This window comes from Palaemon carinicauda, chromosome 29, assembly GCF_036898095.1.
Source record: "Palaemon carinicauda isolate YSFRI2023 chromosome 29, ASM3689809v2, whole genome shotgun sequence".
Lineage (NCBI taxonomy): Eukaryota > Metazoa > Arthropoda > Malacostraca > Decapoda > Palaemonidae > Palaemon > Palaemon carinicauda.
The window spans coordinates 34,925,107-34,945,106 of NC_090753.1; positions in this window are offsets into that span (position 1 = coordinate 34,925,107).

A 20,000-nucleotide genomic window follows, 5' to 3' on the forward strand; every position below is an offset into this window, starting at 1 on the left:
AATTAGATATGCTAAAATACGATATTAAGGAATAAAGGACACCATTTGTGAAACCATATTATTTACTGTGTGTTTCCTGAATAGAACAAAGAAAAAAATATTTAAAAAGGATAAAAACAAAATTGAATGAATATGCAAGTTCTCTGGCAAATGTACTCAGGATAACTAATGTATTGACAATAGTGAAAACAATACATTCCTATTTGGAACAAAAAATCTTTCGATTTTAAGATTCTTTTAATAAAAAGACAAAATGCGTATTCACGAAAGGAGAACCTTCATCAAAGTCAGATTATAAAGAAATACAATATATTGTAATATTGTTTTAGAAATAAATAATAAATCTCTGGAATAACTTCTCTATATAACTGAAATTTTATGATAAGGTTTACTAACGCTGAATGTTGTACTCCCAAAATAAGATCCAATTAAACCTCCAGATTTCTTGTCCAATTGCATAAAAATGTTAAAAAGTCTCTAAGAGATGGAGAAGAGCGCTCTTGTCTGTTTTCACCATTACGCCATTGGAGCTGCATTTAGAGAGAGGAACATTTGCCAAGGGGTAGGAGAGGACATGTTTCAAGTCCAGATCCTGCTTACAAGCTAGTACAAGCAGTCGTCCCAATATATCATGTGTACACACCAGAGAGGCTATCCGTTTGTCTTTTTTCTGTTTACTGGACTTGCAATTCTTGAATGTCAGCAGTCTCTCCTTCTTCATCGACCATACGAAGCTGTTTGGGTCTTCGACGCAAGACCTGATGAACTCTTCTTAGTGCTCTTTCACTTTTGCCTGAACCCGAGTAGACATTCCTTGATAGGTCCCCTGGTCATTTTTCCTGTTCTAATAAACAAACTTGGAGATATTTGAAATTACTTCATAAAAGGATTTCAGCATCCCTTCATTTGCTCATTGATCTTCTGTAAGTCAGATGTTTCCATCTTGAGTCGTGATCTGTGCAATTCTGCTGTTGTATCTTCACGATTCAACATTCCAGTCAACTACTGGACAGCAGCTATGATGGCAGCACGAGCAGACTTAGTTATCATCCATTGAAGGCATGCACTGTAGTTGTTGATGGAAGATGTCAGACCTGTGTTAACCATTAAATCCACTGGGCATCTGCTGGATGTGTACTTTCGATGTTTACCAAATTCCAATGGTATTTGGACAACCAACGGGTATAATTTATATGGTTAGCTGCAAAGATTAATTGGATAACTAGAGTAAGAGCATACGTGAATAGGTCAATGTGGTTTGGCCTGATAGCACGTTTTAGAATGTGAGAGTCATGGATATAGTCAGCATAAGTAATCCAGAACCGTGTTGTTACTTTGTGTGTCCCAGTCTTCGTTTCTTGTGTGTACTCCCCGTAGTTTGTAATGTATGAGGTAAATATATCTGAAGACACTTTGGCTTCCCATGTGTCCACATTTGGAGATCTTCCATCATCTGAAGCACTTTCGGATGAACACAATAAAGCTACAAGTTCTTCCTTCTCAGCAAGTGTCTCTAGATATGCCTGGAAATGGAGAATCTTGAAGGCCAATGCGTGGATAGGATGGATCCGTTTGCACCTGTTAAAATGTTTCCCTGTTTTCAAACAAATCAGTGAGCCAAGTGTCAACACGTCACAGTCAGTGAGAGTTCTACGACCTAAGGATTCATTCATGAACTTTTCTATTGCTTTTAAAAGGCCATTTCAACATCAAAGGGACCCACCATTATAATGAGATCATCATACCATTGAGATTCTGTTACCTAGATCTATATGGCTGGCTTGGCCACAATTATGTGGTATGTTACCACACCATACTGTTGGCCATCACTTTGGCCACACTTGCGGGCACATTTTTGTGTCATGATAAGGGTTTCTTGTATGACATCCAGGTTTGTGATTGGTTGCGTCAGGTTATTCATGTAAAGAACAACTTGTTCAATTGAATTCTCCGGTTCTATCAATGAATTAAATCCAACCCACATTGCTATGTTGGATATGCCTAATTCATGACACATCATCCAAGCTAAATCCTTCTTTCTGGATTGGGGTCTCCCATCAGGATGATTGCCATCAGCTGTCTTTATGACATATTTTGAAGTATTCATAGGTCGGCTGCTTCCTGTAGGGTTTCTAGGGGTTGCTCACGAACCTCTAGCTTCCGTTTATGTGACCTTTAAGATGTGCATGACTGTGGAACAATATCACTTGATAAACCCACAGCCTGGCTAGGATTTAATTTGTGTGTTATGGAGGGTGTCCTTTCTCGACAATGTCTCTCATTTCATCAAAATTGTCAAAGTCTAAACCCATGACCATGTTGTCGATGGTTTCTTCTGGACAACCTTGTTGTTTATTCTGTATTGCATCGCCCGAGGATGTTTCATACTCCTTTATTGTACTATAATCTATTATTGCTCAAATCTGGTTAGTAGCTGGGCAATCTTTTTGCTTCCGGTCATCGATTTAATTGTTATACCCAAAATAATCTGTTTTCCAGATTTTACACGATCATTTTTTGCTATGTAAAAGGTGCCTTGACTAGATTAGGAGGCACTCCTTTTCAACTTTAGGCTGTACAATTTGATAATGGGACCACCATAGAGAACTCTAGAATGAAGGTAGGTGATCAGGTGGTGATGCTTCTCTGGAGCAAAAATTTTAAAGTGTTGAGTGGTCAACAAGAGGATCTCTCTCCATATCCTTTATCAAGTTTCGCAATTCCAAATCTGCCTTTCTAATAGGTGCCGCTGGTGAAGAAACATAGTTATATGCAGCTCTAAGTGCTTCCTCAGCCACCCCTTCTGTATACAAAATGTTTCCCATTTTCTTAGCCGAATGACTCGGTACCTTTAGACGCTCACCAAAGTTATTCGGTATATTTCATAACAAATTTTGGACTGATGTTATGGGGGTCTCTCCAACATCTTCATATATCTGTACATACTGAACATTTACAGAAGTCAGAAGCTCTGGTCTCTGGTTCAAGAGGATCGACTTCTCAACATACGAATATATACCTTCAAGTCCATACTGAGTCTTTTCACTGTCCTAGGACATTAGTTTTGCGGGTATAATGTAGGCCGATGTATAACTGTGACGATACATGACCTCTTTTGCAACAGAGGCAACACTTGATATTACAGCGAGGGGTTTGTAACCTTTCTTCAATTTTGCTTCAGCCTTGATCGTCACTTCAGCTTGATGTGTTTCACAAGTCCCAAGTCTTTCCCCTAGAATACCTTTCTTTTTCCTTGCTTTATCACAAAATAGGTATATTTTTAGGAAAAAGTCCAGATGTAGATGCATGTTTTGCGGATAATTCCATAGTAGAACGCAGATGCTTAAAACTGGATTTGGCTTTAGTAGGAGTTGTTCTTGTATTTCTCTTATGTTAAATAACCGTGAAGTTTTTCTAGCCTGAGACATGATACACATGCTCACTGTCTGGTTCGGTGGAAAGTGACTGAACTATACGGTAGTATTTAGATTTATCAGTGTTTTTCAATCTGTTTTCTTAGAGATGCAGCTTCAGCTACTATGTTCACTGTTCTGATTTAAACTGCAAAATTTCTTTTTTTTTCGGATTTTCTTTAGTCCACGTGGAGGATGCATATTCTGATTGTATCTTCAGAATCAGATGAAGAACATTTGGTATATTCACTGGAGCAACTGGGTGTAGCCATAGTACGTTCAAGAAGCTTACAGGAACTACTCGGTGTAGCCATTATAGCGATGAACCTGGAAAGAGGGATGTTGTTAATAATAATTCAAGGGTCAAACGATATATTGTAATTTGTTATCCCTAAAGTGTTCAGATAACAAAAACAATTTCCATAGTCTTAGCATTTGTATTGTATTTCCTAATTCACAATGTACACAAGGAAACTACTGAGCTAGCCTATATTAGGCCTACACTGAATCAAACCCTGGTCTTAATTAGTGACTTTTGACCTCATCTAATATTTCCTTTCCACCATCATTGTCATTCTTACTACATTGACTATCAACCAGGCAACCAAACCCTAAATTCCTACATTGTTTCCATGCTTGTATCTTTCATAATAATTAAAACCTTTATTCGCGCTAATTAACATCATTCTTAAGCTAACTTTCCAAAGGAAATTATATTCTTACCTTGCAGATTTAGATGAAGGTTGGTATCCATAACTAATACGCATAGATAAAAAAGTTGAATCTTTCTTGGTAATTTAGATGGTAATTAGGGGTCATTGTGCATGGTATGAATTTTTACCTATTCTTAAGTATCCTTCCCGCGTCAATTTACGTTCTTAAGTTAGTGATATATATTCACATGACCATCATCTAGGAATCCAAAATGGTTTTGCACTTGTATCCTTCATGTTAATTATAACCTTAATCAGTGGTAATTAATCGTTCTTAAGCTAACTTTCCAAAGGAAATTCTATTCTTACCTTGCAGATTTAAATGAAGTGGGGTGTCCATAAACAATCCGCATAGAAATGATACTTGTACCCTGCATGTTAATTAGATCTAATTGTTTAGGTTTTTTGGGTGTTACCCACAATCACACTCACCACTTTCGGAACGTTAGAATGGCTGTTCTGTTTAAAGGGATGTTAGCACTGCACCCCAAAACTCTTCAAACTTTTAGTACCCTCCATATTAATTAAACTTTACCTAGCTCCAAGACTGAAATTTCTCTGCTCAGAATGGCACTAGAACAAAAAATTATCAAAGCCAAACTATACAGACGCTAGGAACAAACAAACTGGAAACGTTCTCTCCCAATATGGAAAGTAAAGCATACCAGAAATAATGAGAGTAAGAAACTTACAACTCTTAGTAAGAATGGAAGTACTGACTTGGGAGAAAACTATGTGTTGTTGGCATTAGTTTCCGTTAAGCTTTTCAATCCTTTGTTTATTTCTTTTTAACGTTCTTTCTAAAATTCACATAAACCATTTATTTTCATTTTGTTAAGCGTTTGATAATCATGTATGCAAATATATCATCATTACATATTATTCACTACAATTTAGAACAATATTACACCCGACGCAGGAGATTTTTTATTCTTATTTTTATTTTTGTATGATGTAAAAGGACGAGGAACGGAAGGATAATTTTAAAAAAAAAATACATACAAATTAATCTTGATATTGAGTTCTTATCTTTCAACGAGGCACACCTCCGTCACATACCTATCATGCTCGATTGCTTAAAAAAAACATCCTTGTACTTCGGTATGACAAGTATATCTTTGGTGCCAACAAAGTATCGATCTCAGGTCACAGCATCCCACCTGAAGTAGTCTACCTCCTCCCTAAGAAAGTAGCATCCATTCAGAACTTCCCTACGCCCTCGACCGTCAAAGCACTGCCAGAACTTTTAGGCAGGATCTACTATTATCACTGTTTCCTACTAGCCATCACCGCAACTCTTGCCTCCCTCTCCCCTCTATGCCTCTCTTAAGGGTATGGCCATAAACCTGAAGTGGGGCCCCTTTAAGAAGCAACCTTCTGCAAGAAAAAAAAAATGCCCTATCAACTGCTGCAGCTTTCAATTTTCTTATGCCACATGTACCTCTCCTTCTCTCCAGTGACGGCAGTGAAGTCGCTATTGGTGCACTACTCGAGCCGGTGGTCAATTGCTAGCCCCGTCTTTTGATATTCTTCAGTAGAAAATTCTCCAAGGCTAAATCCAGCTACTCTACCTTCGAATTGCTGGCGGTGCACTTTTCTCTCCACCACTTTCATTATTTCTTTGAAGGTATGCCCTTCGTCATTCGCAGGGACCACAATCCTCTGGTGCATGCCTTCAGTCAACAGTCTGACTCCTGGTCTGCCTGTGAATACCAACCTCTCTCTGCTGTGCTAAGTAGAATTGCAGCCATCAACATGTCACTGGGAATATGAATCCAGATGCCGATACCCTGTCAAGAAACGCATTGGACACCTTTTAGCTGGAATTGGATTACAACGCCTTGGCAGAAGCTAAATGATAAGATCTAGAGTACCAATCATGTATTGCAACCTGTACATCCTTCGGTTGGGAACATATGCCCCCTTAATGACTTCAATGCCACCGTCCCCTGTGTCGTCAGTGGTGTTAGACTTAGGCCGTAGATACCTGCTTAGATGCGCAGACATGTGTTTCATTCCCTCCATTGCCTTTCATATCCCTCACGCCGAAGTAATACACAGTTACTGATGACTAAGTTCATTTGGCATGGCCTTACTAATGATGCTAGAGGGTTGGGTCCATGCCTGTAATTCATGCCAAAGTAAATCATTACATCAATATGTCGATTCAGTAGTGGGCACCTTTCCGTAACCTTAGCGTAGTTTTGGCTACATTCACGTCGATATAATATGTCCCTTACCCACTTCATAGGACACCGTTACTTGTTTACCTAATTGAATGCTATACTTGTTAGCCTGAAGCTATTCCCATGAAAACTGCATTGTCCGTCTCATGTACATCTGCCTCACTTTCGGGATGGATAGCAAAATTTGGTATTCCTAAACATATAATTTCTAACAGGGTTACCACTTTCACCTCTCATTATTGGAGGATCTCCTTGAAGTCCCTCTACATCAAACGACCACCAACAACCCTGCTGCTAATGGAATGGTTGAACATTTAGTCCCACCCTTAATGCAGCTTTAATGTCCTGCTGTATCGACTCAAACTGGTTTATCCAGCTTCCATGGCTCCTTCTGGGACTAAGAACCACTTCTTAAGATGCTCTTAATGTCTCAGCTGCTGAAATCTTGTATGGTGACCCATCGGTTGTCACTGCAGAATCTTTAACGTCTGCAACCTTCTCCAACAATCTCCATCACCTTCGTCACATTGATGGAAAATCTACTTCATGACACCAGATTTACAAGTTCAAAGCTAGGCAATACATATGGACAGATCGGCTCTTGGCAAAACATGTTTTCATGCAAAACAATACTAGAAATCCACTGCTAATGCCCCATTACACGGGCCCTTTCCTCATGATCCATCCAACTCCGAAGCCCTTCATCATCAACAATCGTGGCGAAGAAGACTGGCTCGCCATTGATTGTCTAAAACCTTCAAATTTCATGCCAAATTATCCTCATACAGTACGCCTCTCAAGAGCAGGGCTTCTTGTTTAACATCTATGTCATTTTTAGGGGGATCCATGTACCTTACTTGTTTCACACACGCTCGTACACAGTAACTATTTAGTTTTTTAATATTTTCACTCGCTCTTCCCCACAATGTTAATAAACAAACCTGTATAAAAATGGTAGCTTATTTAAGATTTTGTTTGAATTTTAATGACCTTCTTCCTTGATAGTCTTGACATCTAAGCTTGAAGTCTATTTCATAAAGTTTAGGTGCATTCACCTCTCTCAATTATCATCTAACTGATGCCTCGTGCACTCTCTAGCCGACCATCACCAATCTGAACAGGCTAGCATTGTGATGAAAATTGAAAAAACCTAGACATGATTGAAGACATGTTTGATGCATTTTTCTTACTGTGTACTACTGTGGCGGGATGTTGCAATAACAACCCCCACACCCTGAATCACACCTACTGACAATCGTCTCCACAACACAAACTTTCCCCTTACGATATCTAAAACCAGACTCTTAGACAAAAGGGACATAAAAACAAAACATGACCTTAATACTATATTTCTTACAAACTAAAACACTTAACATACAACCATCCACAACCAAAATAATTACACTTATAACTAATGATAAACTTAACATAAAATAAACATTAAATGTAACACCATTCAAATAAACCCACAAAACCTCTAACAAAACTTAAATTAACCACACCCCAAAACCAATATTTGTTTATGTGTGAACCTATTTATCGACACTAGGGCCAACAGTCCTTTTAGGCAAAAGCCACAACTCTCTGGCAGACGCAACACTGGCACAATCTGTTATAACTGCCTCACTTAATTGGGCAGTCTATATCATCATCATCATCATCATCATCATCAATAACAAAATAAAATAAAAAAGAGAACACTTATGAACATTCCTAGCTAACTAAATTATCGCACTATAATCAAAGATAAATAATACATATAATCCAGCATTCACACCAGCCTCTAGCTGCATTCAAAATCAAAATAACCATTCACACAAGACATTCACCACTGTCGTAACCTAACTAAAACATAAACAAACAATCTCATTTATACCAACAGTCTTTCTCACAACAAACAATCGATACACTAACTACCCCTCTCTCCCCCCCCCTCTCTCTCTCTCTGTCTCTCTCTCTCTCTCTCTCTCTCTCTCTCTCTCTCTCTCTCTCTCTCTCTCTCTCTCTCTCTCTCTCTCGATTTGGCAAACAAATATAAATCAAAATAAAACAAAAATAAATCCTCAACACTACAATTTACCGCAACTGTTGTGGGTACATACACACACACACACACACACACACACACATATATATATATATATATATATATATATATATATATATATATATATATATACACACACATATATATATATATATTTATATATATACATACATATATATATATATATATATATATATATATATACACACACACACATATATATATATATATATATATATATATATATATATATATATATATATATATATATACATATATATATATATATATATATATATATATATATATATATATATATATATACACACACACACATATATATATATATATATATATATATATATATATATATATATACGCACACACACACACATATATATATATGTATATATATATATATATATATATATATATATATATATATATATATGTATATATACACACACACACACACACACATATATATATATATATATATATATATATATATATATATATATATATATACACACACATATATATATATATATATATATATATATATATATATATATATATATATATATATATATATATGATAGTTCTCAGCTTTGTAGGCCTGGGTTTTCTAGCTCTTCTAGGGCTTTGTGGAACCTTGTTGTAATTTTAGTGAAGTAAAAGCATGATGTCATCCACAAATGGCACTCGAGTAATCTCCCTTATTTTTTCATTTCCAATCGTCCCCTTCATTTCAACTCCTAATTTACATCTGATGGGCTTTTCCACATATATTCCAAACCTGTTGGAGATTATTTTAATTTCATACCGTGACACATATCCATACCGTAACATCGATCTCACTAAACTGTTACATAGTTCTATTTGTATATGTAATTTCGTGCAATTTGATTTCCAGATTTTACTTAATCTAGCCATTGTTTGGTTTGCTTTTCTCAATCTTTCATTAAACTCTAATTCTAAAGCCTCTATTGGAGACCATATTTCTTAAATACTTAAATGATTATACATCTTCAATCTTTTCTCCTACAAATGATAATACATCCTCTATCGCATATTCCATTTTCATCATCTCTGTCTTCCTTCTATTTATCTTAAGCCCAACCTCGTGTGATATTTCATGCCCTCTGGTTTGCGATCATTGTAAATTCTGTGGTGTTCTGCTTATAAGAACAGAATCATCAGCATACTTTAGGTCTGCTAATTTCCTATTATCAATCCAGTCCAATCCTTCTATGCATTACAACATCCTTGCTTTTAGTTTTAATTTCTCTGTTGCAATGAAGAGCTGGTGCTCACTACCAATATCAGCAACTTTATAGCTTCTTACCTTTCTGAAAGTCCTTAGTCTCTCTTCATTAATGACAGTGTGATTTATTTGATTATTTTATTTGGCTCATGGTGAATTCCATGTATATTTGTGGATGTCCTTGTACTGGACAAGAGTACCTCTTAAACTTTTAGGTTATATACACCATGCTGGTATCAGACTGTCCAAAGGAGCCTTTAGAACTTTACCTATCCCAAGCCCCCTTGTTGACTCTGGAGAGTTACCTTTAGGCGCTTACCGGAAGACTTCTATCATTCGGTATTGGTTTAGGTTGCAAAGACTACCTGAATCTTTAGATTGTCAGACTGCAAAATTTGTAAGGTATTATAGATATTTTGGTTTGCACCCAAAATCTTCTCAACCTTATGGTTTCCAGGTAAAAACGTTATCAGACAGTCTAGATATAGGTAGAATGAGGGATACCATAAACGTCTCCATTAAGATTACCGGATATATCTTTTGGTAAATATTTTAATGATATAAAATGAACATGACTGACTTAGAAGGCAGGTTGCATGTTAAAGGATACAGTGATTTAGCTTTTGTATATGCTCATGGATTCAAATCTGATGCCGGCGTTGGTTTAGGAGTATATAGTAGCGATTTTAATTGTAGAGTAGCATTTCCTCTCACATCCTTTATATTAATCTGGAACTCTCTGGCATAATAACCACTATTGAGAAAACAGGGCTAAAAGATGGGTCAATTTTACCATTTTATTAATGCCAGAAGTGTCCTAAAAGCTTTAGAAGGTTTTAAATGAAATAATCCTTTAGTTGTAAAGATTTTAGAGGGCTTTTAATTATTGGCATGGAAGGTATAATAGTTCGGTTTTGCTTTTATTTAAATTTTGAAAGGACACCTTTGTGTTCATGATTTTAATTTAATGTTTTTTTTATTTTTTATTTAAAATAAAGCACATCGGCGTCAATGACCTTAGATGTCAGGATGCCAGAAAACCTCAAATCAATCAATCATTCTAAGCCCATGCTTGTTTATTGATCAAAAACTTATGAATTTTTCTCTATTTCTATTTTCAACATCCTAAAGAGACTCAACACCCATCACATTCTCTATACCTTGATTATTCATTTTGACTTAGGCATTGAAGTTACTAATTTCTATATCTCTCTCTGGGATCTCATCTATTACAATCTTCAGTCCTTGATAGTATTTAACTTTTCTTTCTTCAGGGGAATCAATTGATGGTGCATAGGAAACAATAATACTTAAATTGGAGTGCTTTGATTTATACTCTGCAAGTCACAATATACTATTAATAGCTCTCCATTTAGTTGATGTCTTTTCTGCTCTCGGTATCATCACCATTTTTACCCCTTTAATTGCAACTCTCTCTCTCTCTCTCTCTCTCTCTCTCTCTCTCTCTCTCTCTCTCTCTCTCTCTCTCTCTCTCTCTCTCTGACTGGTTACAGCTCATTCTTCTATTGCTACACATATTCCGAATAGTCTGCTATACTTTTCACATCCTCCTCCTTTCCATACTTTTGACAACACAGATTTTATCAAGCAAATCTTCGTTCAAGGTGTTAACTACTACACAGTAATTGTTCAGTTGTTGCATTCCTCTTGTTACAGGTAGAAGAGGTTCTTTAGTTATGGTAAACATCTCATCTAGGAGAAGGACATTCCAAAATAAAACCATTGCTATTTTGTCTTGGGGAGTGCCATAGCCTTTTTACCATGGTCTTCCACCGTCCTAGGGAAGAATTATCTTGCCTGCCGGTACTGTCGGAGACACCGTTTTCTCTTATTTCCTTCATATTGTTTTATTTCAAGTTTTTTTTTATGTTTCATATATGAAAGATCATTTTCAGTGTTTTTACTCTTCATAAATTATTTTAGTTTAATTTTTTATTAATTTTTCTGTAGTATATTTCTCCTGGTATATAGCTAGGGCATATAGCATCCTACTTTTCCAACTAGGATTATAACATAGATGATAATAATAATAATATTATTATTATTATTAATAATAATAATAATAATAATAATAATAATAATAATAATAATAATAATAATAATAATAATAATAATAATAATAATAATAATAATAATATTGGTTCTGACCTACTTCAGAAATCTAATTTTAAGCGAGAACGAACTGAACACACTCATACACCCCAGCGTCCCGCAATGCCTGGAAGCGCATATAATTCTTGCTCGACATAGATTTTTCATATTTTTCCTTACCTCACTACATTCCCAATCCTGATCTAAAATATAATTCCACAATGTCATCCTTCTTTCTCTATGATATTTTAAACCAGATCTCCCATATAAGAGGTGTCCGCCTCACCTTTCACCTAACGACCTGAAGAAGAGTAAGTAAGGCAGAGAGAGGGAAAAAGAATACACACATGAATATACAGAGGCAGGGTGCTACTATTGCATACTAAAAACAATAATATTTTTATAGGAAGCACTATGAATTCAGACAGACTGAATATACTAGCAGGGCTTTCAATGGGGAAAAACTCCTCAGTTGTCGTCCAGAGATGAAAGAAAAAGTTATTGATTTTTTTTATGCGCAAATTCTGCTTCTAACATTTCACCAGCTAATTAAACGGAAGTTGCATTTCCAATGGCAGCCAATTGGCTTATTTCTATGACATTTGTTCCAGTCAAAGATATTTCACGTTGGTTAAGTTCTTGCTGTAGAGACTGCAAAGCTTATGACTTTGAATTGAATAGACTAGCGGAAAATACTGATCATGGTCACTAGGGATGTCATAAACCGTGGCTATAAATATACAATCTGAGGGTAATAAGACTGTTCAAATTTGAGAATTGATAAACGAGAAATAATTGGATATGCTGGAATTATCTGAAACATGGTTAAATAACTTGGACAAGGCAAAGATCACTGAAATGACTCCCCCCCCCCACACACATGCCTTATTTCACATACCGAGAGAAGGTAGGTCTGGTGGGGGTGTCGGACTCTATATTCATAAAAGTTACTCAAATCTCAAAACGTTGAAAAGAATTAGTGTACCAATCTTTGAATATATAGAAATAAAGTTTACGCAAAAAAAAAAAAAAAAAAAAAAAAAAAAAAAAAATACGTGATCTGAAACGATAAATGCTCTGAACAAACAAGGTAAAACGACAGTGGAGGTCCTGTAGAGAGTAGGGTTCTCCTGCTGTATGGGACCGGAAGAGCAGCAATCAAAGTAAAGTAAAGTAAGTTAGGCCCAGGACCTTGGTTAGGAGGGACATGGTCAGTGCCTTTGAATAGTCAAAGGTCATTTTTTATGTATGGCAGAGGCATAGGACAGTGACAATGTCCTAAAGTGTTGGCATATATACACATAATCAGCACCCAAGGGCCCTCTACACCTAAGATAGGATCAGGAAGGGCCAGGCAACGTGTTCTGATGACTCAACAGGAGGACCTAAGAACTCACTAAGGGTCCCTCCCTAACTCACAAGAGTGGTAAGGTTGCAGGCACTTCTAAAGACTTTTGAGCCTGAACAGGAATCGAGCTCCCGTCCAACAGATTGTCAAGCAGGAACGTTTGCCATAGGCTACCACTCTCTTAAATTACCGTAATTTTTATATTTTTCTTTGTTAGGATTGGCACAAAAATAGCCACTAGTATGAATGCTTTTTATATACGAGATTGGGGAGAAACACTTTCACGTGGACGTTACTTTCTACGAATGCATTGGCTAAATCTCTTCAGTTTCTTCCATCTTATTCAAAGTTAGATTGCAAGAAAATAAGTTAGTGTATTCATAACTTCCATCTCTCTAGAGAATTCGCCAACAAAATCCCATTTAAAAACTATTTCAATGTTACCAGTATTATGGAAAATATGCACAAAATTCTATTTTCAATGCTGTCGTCCATGGATACAACGCCAAAATATACGTAGACCCCATTGATATATAAAATACTTTTTTTCACATAGACACTAGATCTATAAAACCTCCTGATTACCTATTAATGAAAAACACTCTTCGACTGTGGGGAAAGCATTAAAAATAGTTATCTTTCATTACCAAACTCCAAACTTCATTTTTCCATTGGCCCAACCACCAAAATAAAATTTTGGATGATGATTTTCATGGTTACATTAAACATATTGAAGGTAGATTTCCTTTACTCTCTCTCTCTCTCTCTCTTTCTCTCTCTCTCTCTCTCTCTCTCTCTCTCTCTCTCTCTCTCTCTCTCTCTCTCTCTCTCTCTCTCTCATTTTTGGAATGCGGCCAGTGTGGGTTAGGGGGTTGAAGAACGTTGGCACACAGTGGAGCTGAGGAATGTGGCCAAAATGTAAGGGCGATTAATCTGGAAGCTGTTAGAGGTGTCTGGGGAATGTGGCCACAGGAAAACAGAGAAATGTAGCCAAAAGATAAGGTTGAGAGATGTGAAAACAGTGAGGGACAGGGCTGAGGAATTTGGCTGCACGAAGGCTATGGAGTAAGGCAAAAAGGCGGGGTTGAAGAAAGTGGCCATGGTTTGAGGGAACTGGGCAATGTGGCCACGGAGGATGAGGTATGTGGCCACAGGTTGGGGGACTAAGAAATTCAGCCACACTTTCACATGATAATCTTTTCCTCCTTCTGAGATTCAACTAGCACATGGATAATCAATTGGTATTCTAAAAGAAAATTATTAATAGGAGTATCTCTGTATGTATATGAATACACTCAATATCCTGGCATTCTTATATGAAATTTAAGAACTTCAAGAGAAATTTCTTGTTCGACTAAATATGGTAAAAAATCACTATCGGCCATGATATGGTATAGAGTGAGTCATAAAATAGGAGTATGGTACAGGTCGAGCTTATTAGTAATGTTCTAATTTTAATGAAGTTCAGCTTCAGATAATACTGATTTCACCACAAACCTGATCTGCTCCTTGTTTCTGTTAAGGCTTGTATTGTTTGTTGTTGACAGTAAGGAGAATGTGAGTAGATTGGCCTAGAGTTGAGCGGCCATTGTGAACAAATTAATTGGGGATGATCCAAGAGAGAAAGATGAGATGATTGAAAGTATAGGTATGCAACTAATTTAGTTGCAAAGGCAACCCGAGAGAAGGTGGGATTTGTTGAAGCCTATAGGTCCACTTACCGAGTCATCATCCATTGCCTGATCCTCCTTGATCCTAGCTTGTAGGACACTGTTCATGGGCACTGATCATATGTATTTATGGTCAGTCTCTAGACAATATTCTGCGCCTTGACTCTGCCATTAATGAGTGACTTGTAAAACTTCACATGAGTGTATTGTCAGTTGGTGACCGTGAAAAGTGAAGTATATTAAAAAAAAAAAAAAAAAAACAATTTGCTTTGACACTATAAAAAAAGATGAAGTTATGGAAAAGAAAGACATGGAAGTAATCTAGTTTTATAGGAAACTGAGAACCTATATAGTTGCATGACGATGAACAAAGTTAATTACTGAAGTAATAAATGAAATAAAGTAGAACCTACTTGTTTACATTATGGTGAAGGGAGACACTTCAGAGAAGCTTGTTACTCAAATACATGTAGTGCGATTATTGAATTTTAATGGATAAATTTCGTAACAGACACCTTAGGTGAAATCGTAATAGAATTATATATATATATATATATATATATATATATATATATATATATATATATATATATATATATATATATATATATATACACACACACACACACACATATATATATATATATATATATATATATATATATATATATATATATATATATATATATATATATATATATATATATAGTTACATGAGTAAATGTAATGTGGTAACAAATTTTATCTTTTTTCCTAGTGAAAAGATAAGAGGAAATGGCTAACATCATTTGTTCAACAAGAGAGCAGATTTGTTAAGATAAAAGGTATGTGTCAGTTTACGGAGATAGCTGGCAACAAGAAATTTTTGTAAAAAGATCAAACTGTGCTCAGGGCTTGACAGGTTTCACTGGTGAACAAGACCGTACCATCACTGAGGGGATGGAAGGTTTATAAGGGGTATATATTGCTAACTGATGAGTCACCATAGGTATTTATTTTCTGGTCCTCCTCCATCATTACATGGACGGACAAAGGTCTTTCAAGAAAATGCGGTTAAGTCGCAGGAAGTAGGGCGGTGGTTTCCGGCCTATGGCCTTATCTCCAAGATTCATGGGTATTGTAAACTCTGTCACAAGCCATCGCGTCTGAAGAAAGAGTTGCACCATTTACGTTGAATGTAAACTGTTGTCATCCCTTTACTTCCCATGTCAAAGCATGAGGGAAACTGGAAAAGCTTGGGGATTTGAGGTGGGGCAACCTAGAACTGGGCGACATAGATCGCCATGTCACGTGGCAAAAGGATACCCCCTATCTCCTAGCGGAAGCACCTGACCCCCATAGAGACAGGTGCCATAAAACATACCCTTGGAAGTGGAGTGAGGGTAGTTGGGCGCGGGACATGGCTGCTTGCCCTCGTCGCCGCTGGGTGATCAGTAGGCTCAAACGACACTTCACTAAGTTGCAATCTTAGGAGTAATTTTCGCCTTAGACTTATAACGTAAGACAATTAACAAGTGGGCTCCTCCTTTTTGCGTGACTTGGATAGAAATTAAGATTGCAATGTTTATTTAATATATATGATTTGGAATAAGCTGCTATTCTACTGATGAAAGAAGATTAACAGTAACTTGCTCTAAGTCAATTCTCCTCGCGTGTGTCTGTAATTTACAAGAGATAATTCTTTATTACCATTATGATAAACTGTTCTAGTAATTTAAAAGTTAGCGCGAGACTTTTATTTCTTCTGTTATATAATTCCCAAGATTTACAGTTCTATTCCACTCGCTTTGGAGACACCTCTCATCATTTATTTCTCAATTGTCCACACGCCATAGTCACAGGATAGAAGAACTGCGTACTCCGATCAGATGTGGCTAAGAAAATATGCTTGGGGTTAGTAACACCATCTTAACAGTATCTTGATATACATACACACATATACATATTTACCTTTCTATCTATTTTTTTATCAACCTATCTGTCATGCATAAATATATGGCTAAACTACGAATATATGAATACCTTTCTAACACTGAAAGATGAAAAATATAAAAAGGAGAGAGAGAGAGAGAGAGAGAGAGAGAGAGAGAGAGAGAGAGAGAGAGAGAGAGAGAGAGGAGAGAGAGAGAGAGAGAGAGAATTTTCCTGATTTGCATGAAATGTATGACAATAATTCCAAAATTCCAAGCAATCAAACGCCACCTGTTACGAGAAGAAAGGAAGTAAAAATATTTCAGAAGTGAAGCAGAGGTTTGTTTGGTGACTTATGCGAAGTCTCCCATTAAAACAGGGGAAAAGTTCACATAACGTCTTTTCTCTCTTTTCATTTTTTTCCTTTTTTATTTTTTTCCTGTTTGGTGAGTTGCACCACAATATGAAGCGGCCATTTACTTAATTGCAGAATATACTTTTCTATTTTTTTTTCTGGCTCTTTCTTCCTGTCCTGAGAATTCAATGAGGGAATTATGCTAAAGCTGGCTTTCCACTTTTTATTTTTCCATCAAGCGACGCTTATTGATGATGGATACCTCAGTCTAGAAAGATAAGAGACCACGACCCCATCGCTTTATACGAGTGTTTTTTTTTTTTTTTTTTTTTTTTTTTTTTTTTTTTTTTTTTTTAACGCTGAATATCCTAGGACGCACGACAGCATGCATGTGGCGTCGAAAAAAGATTAAGGTGTGACCTCAATATTCTCGAACAATTTTGGAAACCAGGCCTTGGAAAGAAACATCAAGCGAAAAACGGCGAATGAGGAACGATGTCGTTCGATGGTTTGAGAATGCACGGGGGAGCAAAATTGGTGCAGTAAATATTACAGCGATAAATATATTCTCAAGTTACATACGCGTGGTGTGCAAGATGGTTTACGGGTATAATATATGACCTCAGCAACCACTGGCATCATGCCCAAGAATTCCAGCACACTGCCACTAGGATGCCTCGAACCACTACCTGCACCAGCCAGTGCCTAAACATTGCCAACCAATGTCAACCAGGACATATTAATCTACGCATAAATAATAATAATAATAATAATAATAATAATAATAATAATAATAATAATAATAATATTTAAAAAACTAACAACAATAGAGTTCTTTGTGTTCTATATATAACCAAAAATAAAATATTGAATGAAATTTCAAGAAAAAGGAAAAAAAGCAGCGATCTGGGAATATACTTAAGTATTTTAATCGATTCGAAAATTATTGTGTTTTGTTTTCACCTTTCTGAGGTAGTGGGGAGAGAGAGAGAGAGAGAGAGAGAGAGAGAGAGAGAGAGAGAGAGAGAGAGAGAGAGAGAGAGAGAGAGAGAATCTTGAAAACAACAGGAATAATAGCCAAAGATCTACTACTACTACTACTACTACTACTACTACTACTACTACTCTGGCGACTAATAATAATAATAATAATAATAATAATAATAATAATAATAATAATAATAATAATAATACTTTTAATGATAATAATGATACTACTACTACTACTATTATTATTATTATTATTATTATTATTATTATTATTATTATTATTATTATTATTATTATTATTATTATTATTATTATTATTAGCTTAGAAACTATATCCCTATGGTTCAAACAGGGAAATAGAAGTAATGAAACACCGAACCGATACCGAAAAAAAAAAAAACATTAGTAGCAAAGAAAGCATTAAAGGCATGAAAAAAGGCAGAGAAGAAGATACCTTAATAAATGAATTAATAATAGATGGAGGTGATTTCATGGTAGTAAAACTCGCTGAACTCTGCACAAAATTTTCACAAAATGTTTACTTCCAGTAATATATGAAGTATTTACAAAGGTCATATTAGTCAAAATTGAAATAAAGCTGGACTCTATTTACCCAGAGAACAGGCAGGTTTTAGAAGCGGATATTAAACAACTGGCCAGATACACAAAATTAACCAGAATAATAAACTGAGTATGACAAACCACTGTGCTTGCCATTTAATTTGTATGAGACAGCTATTGATTGGGTCAAATCATTAGCAAAAGTGATAGCCCTTGAAAGACGAGATATCATCATCATCATCTCCTCCTACGCCTATTGACGTAAAGAGCCGCGGTTATATTTTGCCAGTCGTCTTTACCTTGAGCTTTAAGATCGATACTTCTCTATTCCTCATCTCCTAGTTCACGCTTCATAGTACTAAGTCATGTAGGCCAGGGTCTTCCAACTCTGCTAAAGCCTCATGAAGGCCAGTTGAAAGTTTGGTGAACTATTCTCCCTTGGGGAGTGCAAAGAGCATGCTAAAACCATCTCCATCTACCCATTGCCATGATCACTTGAGTACTCTCTCTTATAATTTAATTTGTAGCCATGTCCTGCTATTCAACTTCCAATATCCTTCTGAGGTCTTTGTTTCCAAACCTACAAAATCTGTTGGAAGATACTTATGTTAGAACACTTGAAAATTTTTCTATGGGTAGTCCACAAACGTAAAACTAGATAAAGAAAGTGAAAAAAATTCTTATTGAGAAAAGAGGATGGACAAGGGGATCCTATCTCTCCTAAAGTGTTCACAGCGTTCCTAGAAGAACCTTTTAAAAATTTACATTGGGTAAATGGTGGAATTTACATCTAAGGTGGATACCATAATATCTTAAGACGTTTGGGGGAGCCTATAGATTTACCTTATGAGTCGTCAGCAGCTATTGTCTGGCCCTCCCTGATCCTAGGGCAATGTCCCTGTCCCTTTCCCCTGTCATTCATGACTGTCCTTTAAACCTTTAAAAGTCGGAGTTATATGGAAGTCTAGGGTTAATATATAGATAGGAAAGGAAGTTTTCTCTCGTACGACCGATTATAGAGAGGAAAGATTAAAGGAATATACTAGTTGGATATCAGTTACTTATAATAATATATTTTATTCAAAATATCCTCGGTATAAGAATGGAGGGAAAATTTTAATGTATATCTAGATAAATCAAAAATATATGGAAATCATATGACATTTTAAGAACAAGACTAAAAATAAGACTAAAATAAGATAAAAATTATCCGGACAACTGGAATCTCCCACATATTGTATCGAGAACAAAATTAAATATTTCCCCTACACAAAAAATCTATGCTCAATTTTTCCGTTCATTTCAATCGTATACATTCATCCACTTGTAATAAAAAGAAAGGAAGGAAAAAAATAGAAAATTGAAACATAGGGGAAAAAAAAAACCTGATAGTGTCAAAATCTTGCCGTTCATTTCTTTCGTGCACA